This window comes from Oncorhynchus masou, chromosome 9 (assembly GCF_036934945.1).
Source record: "Oncorhynchus masou masou isolate Uvic2021 chromosome 9, UVic_Omas_1.1, whole genome shotgun sequence".
In the NCBI taxonomy this organism is placed as follows: domain Eukaryota; kingdom Metazoa; phylum Chordata; class Actinopteri; order Salmoniformes; family Salmonidae; genus Oncorhynchus; species Oncorhynchus masou.
Window position 1 is genome coordinate 40,102,961 of NC_088220.1, and position 18,295 is coordinate 40,121,255.

The 18,295-nt window shown below is 42.3% G+C and overlaps 1 pseudogene; it reads left to right on the plus strand.

The window, feature by feature from the left end:
• LOC135545219 (ATP-binding cassette sub-family C member 5-like) overlaps positions 1 to 15,634 on the plus strand; it is a 36,247-nt pseudogene extending 20,613 nt beyond the window's left edge.
• Positions 15,635 to 18,295: the final 2,661 nt, after the last annotated feature.

The window sequence follows — 18,295 nt, forward strand, 5'->3', positions numbered from 1 at the left end:
TAACACAACAAAATGGACAGCATTTTCTAAGGTGATGATTATTTCAAAATACGCATATGCATAGTGGAGCTTATGTATACGAATAGGTGTATTATTGTGCCTATACAATACATAGCCTACCGCATATTGTGAGACAAAACTTCGACTCGTCAGTGAAGAGCACTTTTTGCCAGTCCTGTCTGGTCCAGCGACAGTGGGTTTGTGCCCATAGGCGACATTGTTGCCAGTGAGGACCTGCCTTACAGCAGGCCTACAAGCCCTCAGTCCAGCCTATCTCATCCTATTGCGGACAGTTTGAGCACTGATGGAGGGATTGTGCATTCCTGGTGTAAGTCGGAGTTGTTGTTGCCATCCTGTATCTGTCCCGCAGGTGTGATGTTCGGAGGTACCGATCCTCCATCTTACACGTGGTCTGCCACTGTGAGGACGATCAGCTGTCCGTCCTGTCTCTCTGTATTGCTGTCTTTGGCGTCTCACAGTACATCTCACAGTTGCCACATCTGCAGTCCTCATGCCTCCTTGCAGCGTGCCTAAGGCACGTTCACACAGATGAGCAGGGACCCTGGGCATCTTTCTGTTTGTGCTTTTCATAGTCAGTAGAAAGTAGAAAGGCCTCTTTAGTGTCCTAAGTTTTCATAACTGTGACCTTAACCTCTTGGAACTCCCCATCCCGGATCCGGGATCGTGACTAAAGCCTCAGGCTCATTAGCATAACGCTGAAAATCGCAAATAAAATGAAAATAATGCGTCTGCTCTCAAGCTTAGCCTTTTCTTAACAACACTGTCATCTCAGATTTTCAAAATATGCTTTTGAACCATAGAAATTGACTAATTTGTGTAAGAGTATGCAAAGCTAGCATAGCATTTTGAGTAGCATTTAGCACGCAACATTTTCACAAAAACCAGATAACCAAATAAATAAGATCATTTACCTTTGAAGAGCTTCTGATGTTTTCAATGAGGAGACTCTCAGTTACATACCAAATGCGCAGTTTTTCCTGAAAGCGTCTGTGTGTAGGAGAAATCGTTCCGTTTTCTACATTGCGTCTGGCTACCGAAACGAACCGAAAATTCAGTCACCTACAACGTAAAACTTTTTCCGGATTAACTACATAATATCGACCGAAACATGGCAAACGTTGTTTGGAATCAATCCTCAAGGTGTTTTTTCACATATCTCTTCATTGATATGCAGTTCGTGGAAGCTTGCTTTCCTCTCTGTATCCCATGGAAAAATACTGGCAGCTGTCTTTTGCGCACCAATTTCGGCGCAGGACACCGGGCGGACACCTGGTAAATGTGGTCTCTTATGGTCAATCTTCCAATGATCTGCCTACAAATACGTCACAATGCTGCAGACACCTTGGGGAAACGACAGAAAGGGCAGGCTCATTCCTCTCGCATTCACAGCCATATAAGGAGACAATGGAAAACAGAGCCTCAAAAATCCTGCTCATTTCCTGGATGCCGTCTCACGTTCTAGGGCACGCACAGAAAATATCTTGGTAGTTCTGGACATGTCAGAGTGTTTTCTTTCGAAAGCTATCAATTATATGCATAGTCGAGCATCTTTTTGTGACAAAATATCTTGTTTAAAACGGGAACGTTTTTCATCCAAAAATGAAATAGCGCCCCCAGAGCATCAACAGGTTAATTGCCTACCATCTGTAAGCTGTTAGTGTCTTAACGACCGTTCCACAGGTACGTGTTCATAAATTGTTTATGGTTCATTGAACAAGCATGGGAAACAGTGTTTACACCCTTTACAATGAAGATCTGTGAAGTTATTTGGATTTTTACGAATTATCTTGGAAAGACAGGGTCCTGAAAAAGGGGTGTTTCTTTTTTTGCTGAGTTTATTAGTGAGTGAAGACTTGATTAAATTGAGAATAGTTTGATGGGTGAACATTTGATCAATTGATAAGAGAACTGCTGTGCAGCCAGAAGCAATACTTTTTTTGCCACTTTCTCAAATCCATAGCCTATAGCCGCATCGTGCAGCCCATATATGTTTTGGTCTCTAAGACATTGAGGTTCGTATCATTCACAACTAAAGTTGCCAAAAAACTCAATCTAGTGTATACTACCTTTTTCAAACGATCACTTTTACGCTCAACATAGGCGTTTCATATGCGCACTCTCTCCAGAATGGGAAAAATATTTACATTTAAGTCATTTAGCAGACGCTCTTATCCAGAGCGACTTACAAATTGGTGAATTCACCTTCTGACATCAGTGGAACAGCAACTTTACAATAGTGCATCTAAATCATTTAAGGGGGGGGTGAGAAGGATTACTTTATCCTATCCTAGGTATTCCTTGAAGAGGTGGGGTTTCAGGTGTCTCCGGAAGGTGGTGATTGACTCCGCTGTCCTGGCGTCGTGAGGGAGTTTGTTCCACCATTGGGGGGCCAGAGCCGCGAACAGTTTTGACTGGGCTGAGCGGGAACTGTACTTCCTCAGTGGTAGGGAGGCGAGCAGGCCAGAGGTGGATGAACGCAGTGCCCTTGTTTGGGTGTAGGGCCTGATCAGAGCCTGGAGGTACTGCGGTGCCGTTCCCCTCACAGCTCCGTAGGCAAGCACCAATATCCTTTCTGTTTTATTCAGCGAAGTTCAATCATTCTTCTTACTATAAAATCATATAATATAAAATGTAATGGGACTTAGACGTATATCTTGTCAGCTAAATGAACACATCTACAGCCTATGGCATGGAGAATAGCCATCCATGTAGGCCAACTAATATTCTGTTTTTTTTCTGAAATATTTGTTTTTTTCAAATCCTAATGTTTCTTTAGACCTGACTAAAATAAATAAGGGATTTATTGTGACGTTAATTGCAGTCAATTACCGTGAGACTCGGCAGTCTTGTGTATGACAATAACCGGCTGAGAAAATGTCATGACTGCCACATCTCTACGCTATATCACAATAAGTTCAAATTCCTAGAACATTGAGTGTGAAGTGACAGGTATGCACAAAATTGCTGTTGCGCTCTATCGGTACCATGGACGGCCTATAGACTGGCTAAGGATGTCATTTTGCCATCTCATACCCCATATAGGTCTTTGCTGAAATTATGCCACCAAGATTTGGATAAAAAACAACCAGCTCGATTTTCTTATCTTTTCAAAAGAGTTTCAGCCTCCTTGATGCTCTGTGGGACTTCCTGGGTAAGCGATCATAATGTTCTCCCTGAAAACTTCTTGTAAAATCCCCCTCAAATGCCAGCTGGTTTTGTTGAGCTTTCCTCGGGTGTAGCATGCTTCTTCTGTCATGACTGAACACGTTTGTCAAAGCGGGAAATATATTCTCGTATGTAGCTGTGTACGCCCCAAAAGTCAATCCATGTGTCAGTGCGGTCAGAACGGTTGGCATAGTGGGAAAATGCCCAGAGTACCGTTGCAGGATATCAAGTGAAGTCCATTCGTCCTCATTGGAGCCGGAGTGGGCGATTTCAGTCTACAAAAACTGCCGAGCGACCGTCAAATCTGTTTTTGTTTCTTTAACCTTTTCCACATATAGAAAGTCATGGCACTCTGGGTCAAATGCTCACAGTGTCTCCACAAGTTGGCTGTTGTGTTCGCTGAATTGTTCTGACATTTCACCAATGTTTGCATCCAAGAACAAGCTAGCTAGCATTAGCAACATAGCATATGTGTCATATGAGTGTTAGTATGTGTACATAGCTGTGTATGCTGGCAACAATTCTCTAATCTCTACTGCAGTTATGTTTGCATTTGCTGCGTCTGGGTGTTTGGTAAAGCTTTCCTGAGTCCCGACAATCTGTTTACCAGAGTTACGGCTGTTTTGATGTATTTGTTATGTTAATGTTGTGTCTGGCTCCGTGTTCGAACACATCTGTGTTTCTGTCTGACAGTGCACTGTTCGGGCTGCCTCGGTGCTCCACGACAAGCTAATCCACCACCTCATCCTGAGCCCCATGCGCTTCTTTGACACGACACCTCTGGGCCGCATCCTCACCCGCTTCTCCCGTGACATGGACGAGGGTGAGGCACCCAATGATTTGCCTTGACTTCATACTCAGCGCATTGAGGTCCCCATACAACACAGACAATCTGACAGTTCTCTCTCCCTCTCTGTATCTCTTTCTGTATCTCTTTCTATCTCCCTTTCTCTCTCGATCTCTTTGTCTTATCTCTCTCTCCCTCTCCATCCACAGTGAACGTCCGTCTGGCCTTGTATGCTGAGATGCTGCTCCAGAACTTGACCAGGGTGCTTTTCTGCCTGGCCATGGTGTGCATCGTATTGCCCTGGTTTCTGCTCTTCCTCTTTCCCCTGGGAGCTTTCCTCCTCATTGTCAACCGTGTCTCCAGGTCAGGCTCCAACCAATAGATTTAGACGAGCGGGATTATATTGGCTGTGAGTGTGCATGGCTACGTGTGTTGATTAAAATAGAAGAAGTGTAGAGATGGATTAGGGTTCTGTAGGTATTTTGGGTAATATACAAAATCAGTGGGAAGAAAACCATGTTTGATTCACAAGATATAAAAAGTGCAGTTTGTGTGGTTCACGTCTAGCCTACTACCCCACAATGTGTGATGAAATAAATGCGAAGAAGTAAATGTGATGAAATGGCGTGCAAAGTCACAACTCAACGACTTCTCGAGATTTGATATTCAACGTGACTCATCTGAATCGCATCAAACTGGTTACCTCATTAAAAAGCAAACCCCAAAAGCACCCTATTCCCTATATAGTGCACTACCTATGGCCAAGGCCCGCACTATAAGGGTATAGAGTGCCATTTGGGACACGCATCCTTTGTTAATGTGCTTTACTTTGCCAGTTGGTATCGATAGATGAAAGTACCAACTGCATAAACATGTTTGTGTAGGAAACCTCAGAACAAGAACAAGTGTCATGTTTCATGCTCTGTCCTATTCCTGCCTCCCTCCCTCCCTCTGCTTTATGAGAAAAAGGGCTGATTCATTTATTGACAGATTTGTTATTCACAAGTGCAGCCAATCCTATCTATGGACCTAAAAGTAGAACTCCACCCTACCTTTGTCAATAAACCCCTCTCACTTGCGTCATAGTTGTGTGGGTGTGAAGCTCATAAAATCAAACAGAAATCAGAAATGATTCTAGCGGAGCCCAGAAATGGCACGAGCCCTGCCAGGAAATGGTTGTCCTGGGAAGAATTATACTCTGACTCCCTGTGTCCTCTCATCATATCCTAGTCCACTAACCTGTCAGATAACTACACCGTCATTAGAGTCACAGTTGAAGTCGGAAGTTTACATGCACTTAGGGTTGGAGTCATTAAAACTCGTTTTTCCACCCCTCCACAAATTTCTTGTTCACAAACTATAGTTTTGGCAAGTCGGTTAGGACATCTACTTTGTGCATGACATTAGTCATTTTTCCAAGAATTGTTTACAGACAGATTATTTCACTTATAGTTCACTGTATCACAATTTCAGTGGGTCAGAAGTTAAAAAATTCCAGAAAATTATGTCATGGCTTTAGAAGCTTCTGATAGGCTATTTGACATAATTTTAGTCTATTGAAGGTGTACCTGTAGATGTATTTTAAGGCCTAACTTCAAACTCAGTGCCTCTTTCCTTGACATCATGGGAAAATCAAAAGATATCAGCCAAGACCTCAGAAAAATAATTGTAGACCTCCACAAGTCTGGTTAATCCTTGGAATCAATTTCCAAAGGCCTGAAGGTACCAGTACATATGTACAAACAATAGTAAGTATAAACACCATGGGACCACGCAGCCATCATACCGCTCAGGAAGTAGATGCGTTCTGTCTCCTAGAGATGAACGTACTTTGGTGTGAAAAGTGCAAATCAATCCCAGGACACCAGCAAAGGACCTTGTGAAGATGCTGGAGGAAACAGGTACAAAAGTATCTATATCCACAGTAAAACAAGGAAGAAGCCACTGGTCTTGTATGTCTTCCATTTCCTAATAATTGCTCCCACAGTTGATTTCTTCAAACCAAGCTGCTTACCTATTGCAGATTCAGTCTTCCCAGCCTGGTGCAGGTCTACAATTTTGTTTCAGGTGTCCTTTGACAGCTCTTTGGTCTTGGCCATAGTGGAGTTTGGAGTGTGAGAGCCAAAAATATTGCTTGTTTGTAGGTGACCAAATACTTATTTTCCAACATAATTTGCAAATAAATTCATTAAAAATCCTACAATGTGATTTTCTGGATTTCTTTTTCTCATTTTGTCTGTCATAGTTGAAGTGTACCTATGATGAAAATTACAGGCCTCTCTCATCTTTTTAAGTGGGAGAACTTGCACAATTGGTGGCTGACTAAATACTTTTTTGCCCCACTGTATGTAAACTTCCGACTTCAACTGTATAACGCAGTGTTTCTCAATCGTCTCCTTGATCTCCATCCCTAGATATTTCACAAGGCTGTTGTAGAAAAAAGGGTGTTTCGTTCTCAAACAACATTGTTGGCTGGGGGTCACATAGACACAGAGTAGAGATTCGAGAAATGCTGAGTGAATGTACTTTTTTTACCATCCCTAAAGTGGTGCTCTGGTATGTTAATATGTAATAGACGTTCCACTTCCTGTTTGTCTGGCTAGGGTTCTGATTCGTGAACTAAAGCGTCGAGAGAACATCAGCCAGTCACCTTTCACATCACCAGCCCTCTCCAGGGGCTGTCCACCATTCACGCCTATGGCAGAGGGGATGACTTTTTGAACAGGTGAGAACAGAATTTGCAAGACAAAAGATGTATGTGCCTTTGAACGGGGTTGGTAGTAGGTGCCAGGCACACCGGTGTGTGTGTCAAGAACTCTGACGCTGCTGGGGTTTTCACAATCAACAGTTTCCTTTGTGTATCAAAAATGTTTCCACCACCCGAAGAACATCCAGCCAACTTGAAACAACTGTAGGAAGAATTGGAGTCAACAAGGGTATCATCCCTGTGGAATGACACTTTGTCCATGCTCCGAAGAATTAAAGCTGTTCTGAGGGCAACTCAATATTAGGAAGGTGTTCCTAATGTTTTGAATACTCGGTGTATAGTGTTCATAAGAAGACACTCCCTTTCTGTCATTAGTGGTAAACTAATATATAATGTTCATAGTTAGACACTTAATGTATGCCTCACTAACAGTACACTAATATATAGCGTTGCTCGGAAGACACTTCCTTTGTCTGTCACAGGACGTTTGTTCAAACACTGTTAAGATGTTGGTTTTGACAGTTCATTTCCAATGAGCTTAGCCCACCAGAAGTCTACCAAGTGGCACAATTAATAATGAGTTAACGTCCCTATGTAACATTTTCTGGAGTTTGAGTTAAGTAGCATTTCATTTCTGCTGAGCTAATGTGGGTACTGGGCAGCCTCTATCATACAAGTTGGTTAGGGAAGCCAGCCTCCCATTGAAACCCATGTGTGCCAGGCAGGCTTACAGGTGAGGAGAGTAGAATTCTGGCTAGCACAGTACGTGTCCAGTTTACCAGCCCCTTAAAGGGATACTTCGGAATTTTGGCAATGAGGCCCTTTATTTACTCCTCCAAAGTCTGATGAACTCGTGGATAAAACATTTTTGAAGGAAGTTCCTCGCCATGACGCTAGTTAGCATTGGCTCGCGAAACTACCTCTAACTTCCTTCATACTAAACAGAGACATAAAAATGATCATTGCCAATATCCCGAAGTATCCCTTTAATGCATGTGTCCTTGGTTCAACATGTTTGGCCTGGCCTCCCTCGATTCTCATCAAGTCCCTGTTATTGGCCCTTTGACTCTCGCCAAGTCCCTGTTATTTGCCCGTTGACTCTGATTAAGTCTGTTATTGCTCTGTTCCACGAAGTCTGTTATTAGTCTGTTGACTGTTACTAACCGTTCTTAGTGGTTTGTCGCTGTGTATCTCAGGTACCAGGCTTTACTAGACACCAACCAGGCCTCCCACTACCTGTTTAGCTGTGCTATGCCCTTGCTGGCTGTTCGACTGGACCTGATCAGCATTACTCTCATCACCACCGTAGCCTTGCTCATCTTTTTCATGCACAATCACATCCCCCCAGCTTATGCAGGCTTGGCCATATCCTACGCTGTGCAGGTACACACACACACACACACACACACACACACGCATGGACGTACGCACATGCAAATGCACACACAATGTTAGAGTTTATCTTTACTATGGTTTAATTATTTTGACTTCCCCTTAAATGGAAAAGTTTGTATTAAGGCTTTTTGATGTCTTATTTATAATTTTGCTGTGGGATTACTACAGGCGTGGGAAGGAGCTCCCTCTTAGGGAACTATGAATTGAAATTGATTGAGCTGAATGGAGAAGTATAGCCTTATCAGCATGTCTGTCTATAGGGGTCGTAAATGTTTATGGTTTGTGCTGCTCCTTCATTCATAGGGTATCATTGCAAACTGGGATGAACACTAGTGTTGACGTGGGTCTAGGTTGATTGTAATAGGGTGTGTGGGTGTTAATCATTGACTTATCACTTCTTTTGCTTTCTTCTCTATCTCCTTCTCTGTCTCTCTCCTCTTCAGCTGACTGGTCTTTTTCAGTTCACTGTGAGATTGCTGTCAGAGACAGACTCGCTTCACATCAGTGGAGAGGATCAATCATTATATAAAGGTAGGTAGGTAGGCCTAATGACACCAGGGAGTGCTGCCAACAGTCGGGGGAAGGTTGTTGATTGGCTGAATCGAAAGTACACACATGCTGAGTCTGACACAAACACACACCTATAGATTTAACACAGCAGGACACAAGCACAGGTGAAGCAACAACACTTACACAGAGACAGCATACTCGCAAGTAGGCACACACACACAATACACATTCCTGCGTACGGTGCACCAACACAACATCCCAATAACACAATGACATCCCAGCAGGAAGCAGATATAGAACCCAGGCCCGTCACACATCACAGGACCTGTTTCACACCACTCATCATAAGGTAAACTTTTTCTTATAGCTCCAACAAGCTTTTGGAGATCTATAAATACATTTTCTGTTAAAAAGGAGGTGCCTTCGCTTCTTGGGATTGGAGCTACAGAGATCAACACTCAACACTCAAAGCGTCAATACAGGACATAGATTGAATCGTTCTACACCGGCTCCGACGACCGTTGGATGTGGCAGAGCTGGGAAAATATTACAGACTACAAAGGGAAGCACAGCTAAATTACTTAAATGCTCGCTTCCAGGCAAGTAACACTGAAACATGCATGAGAGCATCAGCTGTTCTGGACAACTGTGATCACGCTCTGCGTAGCCGATGTGAGTAAGACCTTTAAACAGGTCAACATTCAGGGACAGACAGATTACCAGGACGTGTACTCCACGCATGCGCTGACTAACTGACAAGTGTCTTCACTGATATTTTCAAACTGAGTCTGTAATACCAACATGTTTCAAGCAGACCACCATAGTCCCTGTGCCCAAGAACACTAAGGTAAGCTGCCAAAATGACTACCGACCAGTAGCACTCACGTCTGTATCCATGAAGTGCTTTGAAAGGCTGGTTATGGCTCACATCAACACCATTATCCCAGAAACCCTAGACCCACTACAATTTGCATACCATCTCAACAGATCCACAGAAGATGCAATCTCTATTGCACTACCCTTTCCCACCTCGACAAAAGGAACACCTATGTGAGAATGCTATTAATAGACTACAGCTCAGTGTTCAATAACATAATGCCCTGAAAGCTCATCACTGAGCTAAGCATGCATAACTCCAACACCATCATCAAGTTTGACGATGATACAACAGTGGTAGGCCTAATCACCGACAACAATCAGACAGCCTATAGGGAGGAGGCCAGAGACCTGGCCGTGTGGTGTCAGGACAAAAACCTCTCCCTCAACGTGATCAAGACAAAGGAGATGATTGTGGACGACAGGAAAAGGAGGACCGAGAACGCCCCCATTCTCATTGACTGGGCTGTAGTGGAGCAGGTTGAGAGCTTCATGTTGCTTGGTGTCTACATCACCAACAAACTCATGGTCCAAACACACTAAGATAGTTGTGAAGAAGGCATGACAAAGCCAATTCCCCCTCAGGAGACTGAAAAGATTTGGCCTGGGTTCTCAGCTCCTCAAAAGGTTCTACAGCTGCACCATCAAGAGCATCCTGACTGGTTGCATCACTGCCTGGTATGGCAACTGCTCGATCGCAAGGCACTACAGAGGGTAGTGTGTACATCCCAGTACATCACTGGGGCCAAGCTCCTTGCCATCCAGGACCTCTATACCAGGTGGTGTCAGAGGAAGGCCCTAAAAATTGTCAAAGACTCCAGCCACTCTAGTCATAGACTGTTCTCTCTGATACCACACGCCAAGTGGTCCTGGAGCGCCAAGTTTAGGTCCAAAAGGCTTCTTAACAGCTTCTACCCCTGAACAGCTAATCAAAGGGCTACCCAGACTCCTCTTGTATGCTGCTGCTACTCTCTATTTGTTATCTACATGTACATATTACCTTGACTAACCGGTGCCACTGCACATTGACTCTGTCCATCTGCCCCCTACATATGGCCTCGCTATTGTTATTTTACTACTGCTGTTTAATTATTTGTTACTTTTATTTTCCATTTTTTTACGGTATACTTGTTTTTCTTAACTTCTTAAAGCATTGTTGGTTAAGGGATTGTAAGTAAGCATTTCACTGTAAGGTATGTAATACCTGTTGTATTCAGCGCATGTGTAACGGTTCTCGTCTGTCGAAGGAGAAGCGGACCAAAATGCAGCGTGGTGGTTATTCATGTTCTTTAATAAAAATGAACTAGACATGAAATAACGAACAAAACAAAGAACGAACATGAAGACCTATACAGCCTATCTGGTGAACAAAAACACAGAGACAGGAACAATCACCCACAAAATACTCAAAGAATATGGCTGCCTAAATATGGTTCCCAATCAGAGACAACGATAAACACCTGCCTCTGATTGAGAACCACTCCAGACAGCCATAGACTATGCTAGATACCCCCACTAAGCCACACAACCAATACCTAACAAAACCCCAAGACAAAACACACCACAATAAACCCATGTCACACCCTGGCCTGACCAAATAAATAAAGACAAACACAATATACTTCGACCAGGGCGTGACAGCATGTGACAAATAAAATGTGACTTTGGATTTTAAAAATTCTGTCAGAGCTTGGAGGGTGAGGCACCAAGACAGATCAGTGGGACATCCACTCCTGCTCCCTGCTGGCCAGATAAGGGACAGATTGCCTTCCAGGACGTGGAGATGTGTTACCAGGACAACCTGCCACTGGTACTCAAGAAGCTCTCCTTTAACATCCTGCCAGAGGAGACCATCGGCATTGTGGGTCACACAGGCTCAGATACTCACCATCCTTTATTCCCATGTATCATTTTACATCAGTACTGTTTCATGTTATAGTCCTATTTCCCCACTAGTGTTTACCTGGTATTTACTAAGAAATAATTTTGTATTGGTGTCTTGTTTTTGAATGATTTGCATAGAAGCAAAGAAGTTATCCTTATCCAGTTTAACCACATAAACATGTGAAGATTACAGTTATCATGTATCTGAACTAATCATAGGTATGCTGAGTAGTTCACTCACAACCCCGTTACTATCTGACCATGGAGGTCCTCACTGGGCGTATCTCTCTTCAGACTGGTGGAGCTGACTGGGGGCTCCATCACCATCGACGGCATCAACATTGCCCAGATTGGATTGGACGACCTGAGAAGCAAGCTGTCAATCATTCCCCAGGAGCCCGTTCCCTTCATTGGCACCATCAGGTGTGTATGAATGATTTACCGAAGTTTCCCCTAGGTACATATCTAGAATCAGCTTCTCCTCCCCCAATCCTAACCTTAACCATTAGTGGGAAAATGTACTGACTCCAGATCAGTGTCTGATTCTTTATTCTTATTTTCCTTACCAAATAGGTCCAATCTGAACCCATGGAATAAATACTCAGATGCCCAGATCTGGGATGCACTTGAGAAGACGCATATAAAGGAGGTGGGAAGTAGGGACAGATGGTCAATGGAAACATACATAGAGACCCCAAATATAATGATAAATGTCTGTTTAAAAATTTCAAGTCGTCATTTTTTGTTTATTTATTATTTATTACAAAAAAAACACAAGGAAGGGGTAACATTAAAGTATTAGAACATGAAGGACAAACAATACAGCATCAACACACTATCAAACATGTATCAGTCTTTCCGCAACAGAGCCATACTTATGTGTGAGGGTGATATAAAATATATGTCATAGTTTCCTTGATCATGATCACAACCTTGTGAAACCCAAACCCTCCAAGATCCCCCCCCCCACAGTTCCCCAATAGCTGCCCCTCATCCATTCAAGACCCCTCCCCCCGGAAAAAAAATACAATTAATTCCATTCTCCACCCCCAAGAACTGCCCAATGCACCAACAACCAAGAGAATGAACAAAAGAGAAAAAAGGAAAAGACAAAAGAAAACAATGCAATTTTTTTTAAACAAAATAATAATTTTAAAACAAAGGACATCAAGGACAACTGAAATCATTACAGCAATGCCTACTTTATATGTTTGTGTGCATGTCTGACACTATTACATGTATGTGTGTGTTCTTGTATGTGTTTATTTGAGAGTGTGTGTGTATATATATGCATGTGTACAAACACCTGCACGGCATCAGCCTCAGGCAAACCGGCATTAGTTGTAAAAACACTGCCACTTAGTGTCATTCAAATGTACTTTTATTCGGTTTTATTTTTACTTTTTTTCTCCTTTTATCTCTTGACCATCATTCTCTCTCACACAGCAACTCCACTCCCACTAGTCTCCAATTCCACATACCAACATGTCACGTTCTGACCTTAGTTTTTTTATGTCTTTGTGTTAGGTTAGTCAGGGCATGAGTTGGGGTGGGTTGTCTATGTTCTTTTTTCTAGTTTATATTTTCTACGTGTTTGGCCTAGTATGGTTCTCAATCAGAGGCAGGTGCCGTTCGTTGTCTCTGATTGAGAATCATACTTAGGTAGCCTTTTCCCACATGTGTTTTGTGGGTGAATGTTTTCTGTTTAGGTTGTTTACCTGACAGAACAGTGCTCTTTCGTTTTCTCCGTTTGTCATTTCGTTTGAGTGTTTTTTTGTGAACATTAAATATGAACAATTTACACGCTGCGCTTTGGTCTCATTCCAACAACGATCGTTGCACATCAGCTTCCCTCAGCCCATCCCATCTATCTCTGCTGGCCACCCACTTCGTGTTTCTACGCAACACATATCTTTCAACTATGCTATGATGTTTAATGTACAATGTCAATCTATCTAATTGAATCAAATCTATAGATTGCGTGTTGAAGAAAAATACTTTTACTAAGAATATTAGTATATTAGTAATTGACTGACTCGGTCTCTCCAGATCTCCTAACAGTACTAATTCAAGGGTCAATTTTCAATGCTATGCATTTTCAGCCATTCCTGAACCTGAGACCAGAAACAGGCTACCTGAGGGCAATACCAAAATAAATGGTCTATTGATTCTGTATCCTCACAACATAATCTGCAGAGCTTCGATGATATTATGCTCCAAATATTCAACATTTTGTTGGTGGCGAGAATTGTATATAATAATTTTAGCTGAAAAGCACGAAGTCTTGAATCGTGCGTTGTTTTATATATCAACTCATACACCATGTACCATGGACTCGGTACATCTCTTCCCAACTATTTTTCAATCTGTATGGCACCGTTGTCAACATCCTGGTCCTCAAATGAAACTGGTATACTTTCCTATTTATGCTATTTTTATTCCTCCGCCAGTTTTGATCCTTTATATTGAGCAGACAGACCAGTTCCCTACCTCCTCCCACTGCCACCTGCCTCCTCCATTTTTGGGGCAATTCTGTAATTAATTGGTTGTACTCTTGGATTGAGCAGACCTTCCCGTACAATTCTGATAACTCCATGAAGTACATAACTCTACCATTACAATTTATAATATAATTTAAGAACAAAATACCCTTTTCAAACATCCTTCCCATAAATACAGGTATTTTATCAACCAGGACATTTGAGTTCAGCCATAATATTTGTTGTAATATTTGTTCTATCTTTTCAGGGGGATGAAATTGAAATTGTAGCCAGCTCTGCAATGCTTGTTTGAAAAAGACAGATACTTTGAAAAAAGTATCATTTTCAATTAATCGATAAATCAGTAATCTGCACAAAGGCATAAAGGCAATTTTTAAACAATGAATGAGCTTTTCTTATTAATCTAGTAGTCTTTATGTTGGCATCACAGTATAAATGCATTGCCTTATACATCTTCAGATAAAGTGTTATTACTGCTGAGAGTAATTGATAACAAATCCTAGACCTGTTAAAGATTAAAAATCCCCTCTCGAGTTGTTTGAACAGTTGAAAAACGATATCTGTGGCTTGTGTTTTGACTTAATTTTGTCTACCATCATATTCAGATCAGCCAACTGCCCCTTTCCCTCCAGTCTGAGGTGACAGAGAACGGAGAGAACTTCTCAGTAGGAGAGAGACAACTACGGTGTGGCAAGAGCACTGCTTAGACACAGCAAGGTAAACGCACGCACACACACACACACTAGTGTCACGTCTCTTTCTCTCCACACCACACACAAACACAGACACACAGTACAACAGATGAGGGCAGTTAGATTTATTTTCTGTTACCACATAGGAAAGCTTGTGTGCATCACATCCTACTTTTTGAGGTTGTCACATAAGAACATTGAGAATGTAAGGCAGCAACTTCCCAAAGGCGTAATATTGCCACCACATGGCTTCTTTTGTTATTTCACTTTGATTCTGTAGAATGCAGTTGGAAATACAAACAACTGAGGATGAAAAAAGACGTTGCATTTAGGGACTAGTCTTACATTAGTTATAACACTCCTTAATTAAGATTATAATATTTATGTCCATATTCAAAGAACCAACACTGTTTTTCCATTCTTTCCAATATTACTACTTCCTTATTCTACCAACCTTAGAGATTGAACCATTCTCTGCAAAGTGAGCTTAAATGACATGTGTTGGGGGTTGCCAGATCTTGCTGTTGGACGAGGCGACGGCAGCCATTGACACAGAGACAGACCAGCTGATTCAGGACACCATCCATGAGTCGTTCAGCAGCTGCCCACGCTGATCATCGCCCATCGCCTCAATACTGTGATGAGCTGTAACAGGATCATGATGTTGGACCAGGGACAGGTGGGTCTTCTGCACCATAGAAATATACAATGTGTCTCAAATAGCACCCTATTCCCTATGTAGTGCACTACTTTTGACCAGGGACCATAGGATTCTGGTCAAAAGTAGCTCAAATCTATTGAATCATATGAAAGGTGGGCTAATATACTAAACAAAATATTTGATATACTACATTATACTTAATTAAGGGCACATTTCTGTTGTGAGTCAAAAGACTTGGTCATAAAATACTTTATTTATTTTCTCAATTCCACAACAGATGTTGGAATTCGACACCCCTGCTGCTCTGCTGGCAGACGTCAACTCCAGATTCCGGGCCATGTTCGAGGCATTTGACGGCAAGCTCAGTAACACAAAGAAGTGACCCAAGTCGAATAGGTACAAAGGAGCTCTTATAAAACAGGCAATGCAGCAGAGGACCTCACTTGCACAAACTTTGAAGATGAACATCTCAATCTTTCCATGAAGCGAGGAAGATGTTATTTTAAAGGACAATAGTAGAGGTTCTTACAATTACTGCTAAATCTAGAGAAGTCTGTTGAAATCAAAAACCAATGATGGCTTCATGACAATGATGACAATGTTCCAAAAGATGCATCAAAGATGTGGATCATACCTGCTGACTTTTGCTGCTGTGTGGAAAGAGGATTTCTCTGAGGCCAAAAATGCAAGTGCAAACAAAGGGGAACATATCCATGACACTACAGTGGCACTTTAAATTCCATGATAATGTTGCTCTCCAGGGCTATCAATGAGACTCGGAAGAGAACATTCTATATGTGTTTTACTGATATAATTAGAAGGAAACCTACAGGTAAGTGCCAAAATAAAGGAAACACTAACTTTAAGTGTCGAGGGCTACCACAAGCCGCCCTAGACACTATGTAGGCCAGTTACACAAAAAAATCGAATGTAATCCATTCAAAATTCAGGCTATAACACAGCAAAATGTGGAAAAAGTCAAGGGGTGTGAATAATTTCTGAAGGCACTATACAAGCTAACTGCTGCTACCAGACTTTTTTATTATGATTGCTAGATAATGCACACATTATCATATAATGACAAAGCAAAAACAGAAATACCTTATTTACATAAGAATTCAGACCCTTTGGTATGAGACTTGAAATTGAGCTCAGGTGCATCCTCGCTGATGGCAACCCATTATTGCATAATCAATGCTTGGAGTTTGTCAGAATATGTGGGATTTTGTTTGTCCACCTGCCTCTTGAGGATTGACCACAAGCTCTCAATGGGATTAAGGTCTGGGGAGTTTCCTGGCGATTGACCCAAGATATTGTTCCCCGAGCCACTTAGTTATCACTTTTGCCTTATGGCAAGGTGCTCCATCATGCTGGAAAAGGCATTGATTGTCACCAAACTGTTCCTGGATGGTTTGGAAAAGTTTCTCTTGGAGGATGTGTTGGTACCATTCTTTATTCATGGCTGTGTTCTTAGGCAAAATTATGAGTGAGCCCACTCCCTTAGCTGAGAAGCAACCCCACATATGAATGGTCTCAGGACGCTTTACTGTTGGCATGACACAGAACTGATGGTAGCACTTACCTTGTCTTCTCCGGACAAGCTTTTTTTCCGGATGCCCCAAACAATCGGAAAGGGGATTCATCAGAGAAAATGACCCCAGTCCTCAGCAGTCCAATCTCTGTACCCTTTGCAGAATATCAGTCTGTCCCTGATGTTTTTCCGAGAGAGAAGTGGCTTCTTTGCTGCCCTTCTTGACACCAGGCCATCCTCCATAAGTCTTCACCTCACTGTGCGTGCAGATGCACTCACACCTGCCTGCTGCCATTCCTGAGAAAGCTCTGTACTGGTGGTGCCCTGATCCCACACCTGAATCAACTTTAGGAGACAGTCCTGGCGCTTGCTGGACTTTCTTGGGCGCCCTGAAGCCTTCTTCACAACAATTGAACCGCTCGCCTTGAAGTTCTTGATGATCCGATAAATGGTTGCTTTAGGTACAATCTTACTGGCAGCAATATCCTTGCCTGTGAAGCCCTTGTTGTGCAAAGCTATGACGACGGCACGTGTTTCCTTGCAGGTAACCATGATTGACAGAGGAAGAACAATGATTCCAAGCACCACCCTCCTTTTGAAGCTTCCAGTCTGTTATTCAAACTCAATCAGCATGACAGAGTGATCTCCAGCCTTGTCCTCATCAACACTCATACCTGTGTTAACGAGAGAATCACTGACATGTCAGCTGGTCCTTTTGTGGCAGGGCTGAAATGCAGGTTTCAGGTCATTTGCATGGCAAAGAGGGACTTTGCAATTAATTGCAATTCATCAAATCACTCTTCATATCATTCTGGAGTATATGCAAACTACCATCATACAAACTTAGGCAGCAGACTTTGTGAAAATTAGTATTTGTGTCATTCTCAAAACTTTTAGCCACGACTGTAGTATGCTTATTGGTCATAGTATGGATATAGTTATTATGCCTAAGTTCCCGGATGTTTCAATGGACATTCGGGTGCTTTCGTAAATTCAGAGCACAGAATAATGAATTTACGAGTGCTCAACACCCGTTGAATATGGCCGGTGTCAGCAAAAAAAGCATAATTAAATTGTTGCCAGCAGCACAGTTAGTCACCAACGCTCTGGATAACATGAAAACTGCATAACCCGCTCTTCTAGGGTGAGGAAAATGGTCATTTGTCTCATTTGTGTCTGGAAGTAGCTAGCAAGCTAGCTAGCAAGTTAGCTTGGGTGCTTGAATGCCGTTGTAAGGTCAGAACGCTCAAGTCAACCCTACTCCTCTGCACGAGCTTTCATTGTACGCTCCGAGAGCGAAATGCTCTGAATTCCCAAATGGACAATCTGACGCTCTGAATTTACGAGTGCACTCTGGCACTCCATATTGGATTTAAGAAAACACCCGAAGTCATAAAATGTCTATCTAGTAATTTGTTATGCTGTTGCTATGCTAGCTAATTAGCATCAACTTCTGGTAGACGGGTGAAGAGCAAGTACGCTCAACTGAAAGGATACTGTGCCGTTTACAGTATACTAAGATTAACTAATAGTATGTAGTATATACTCATTATGTATTATACAGT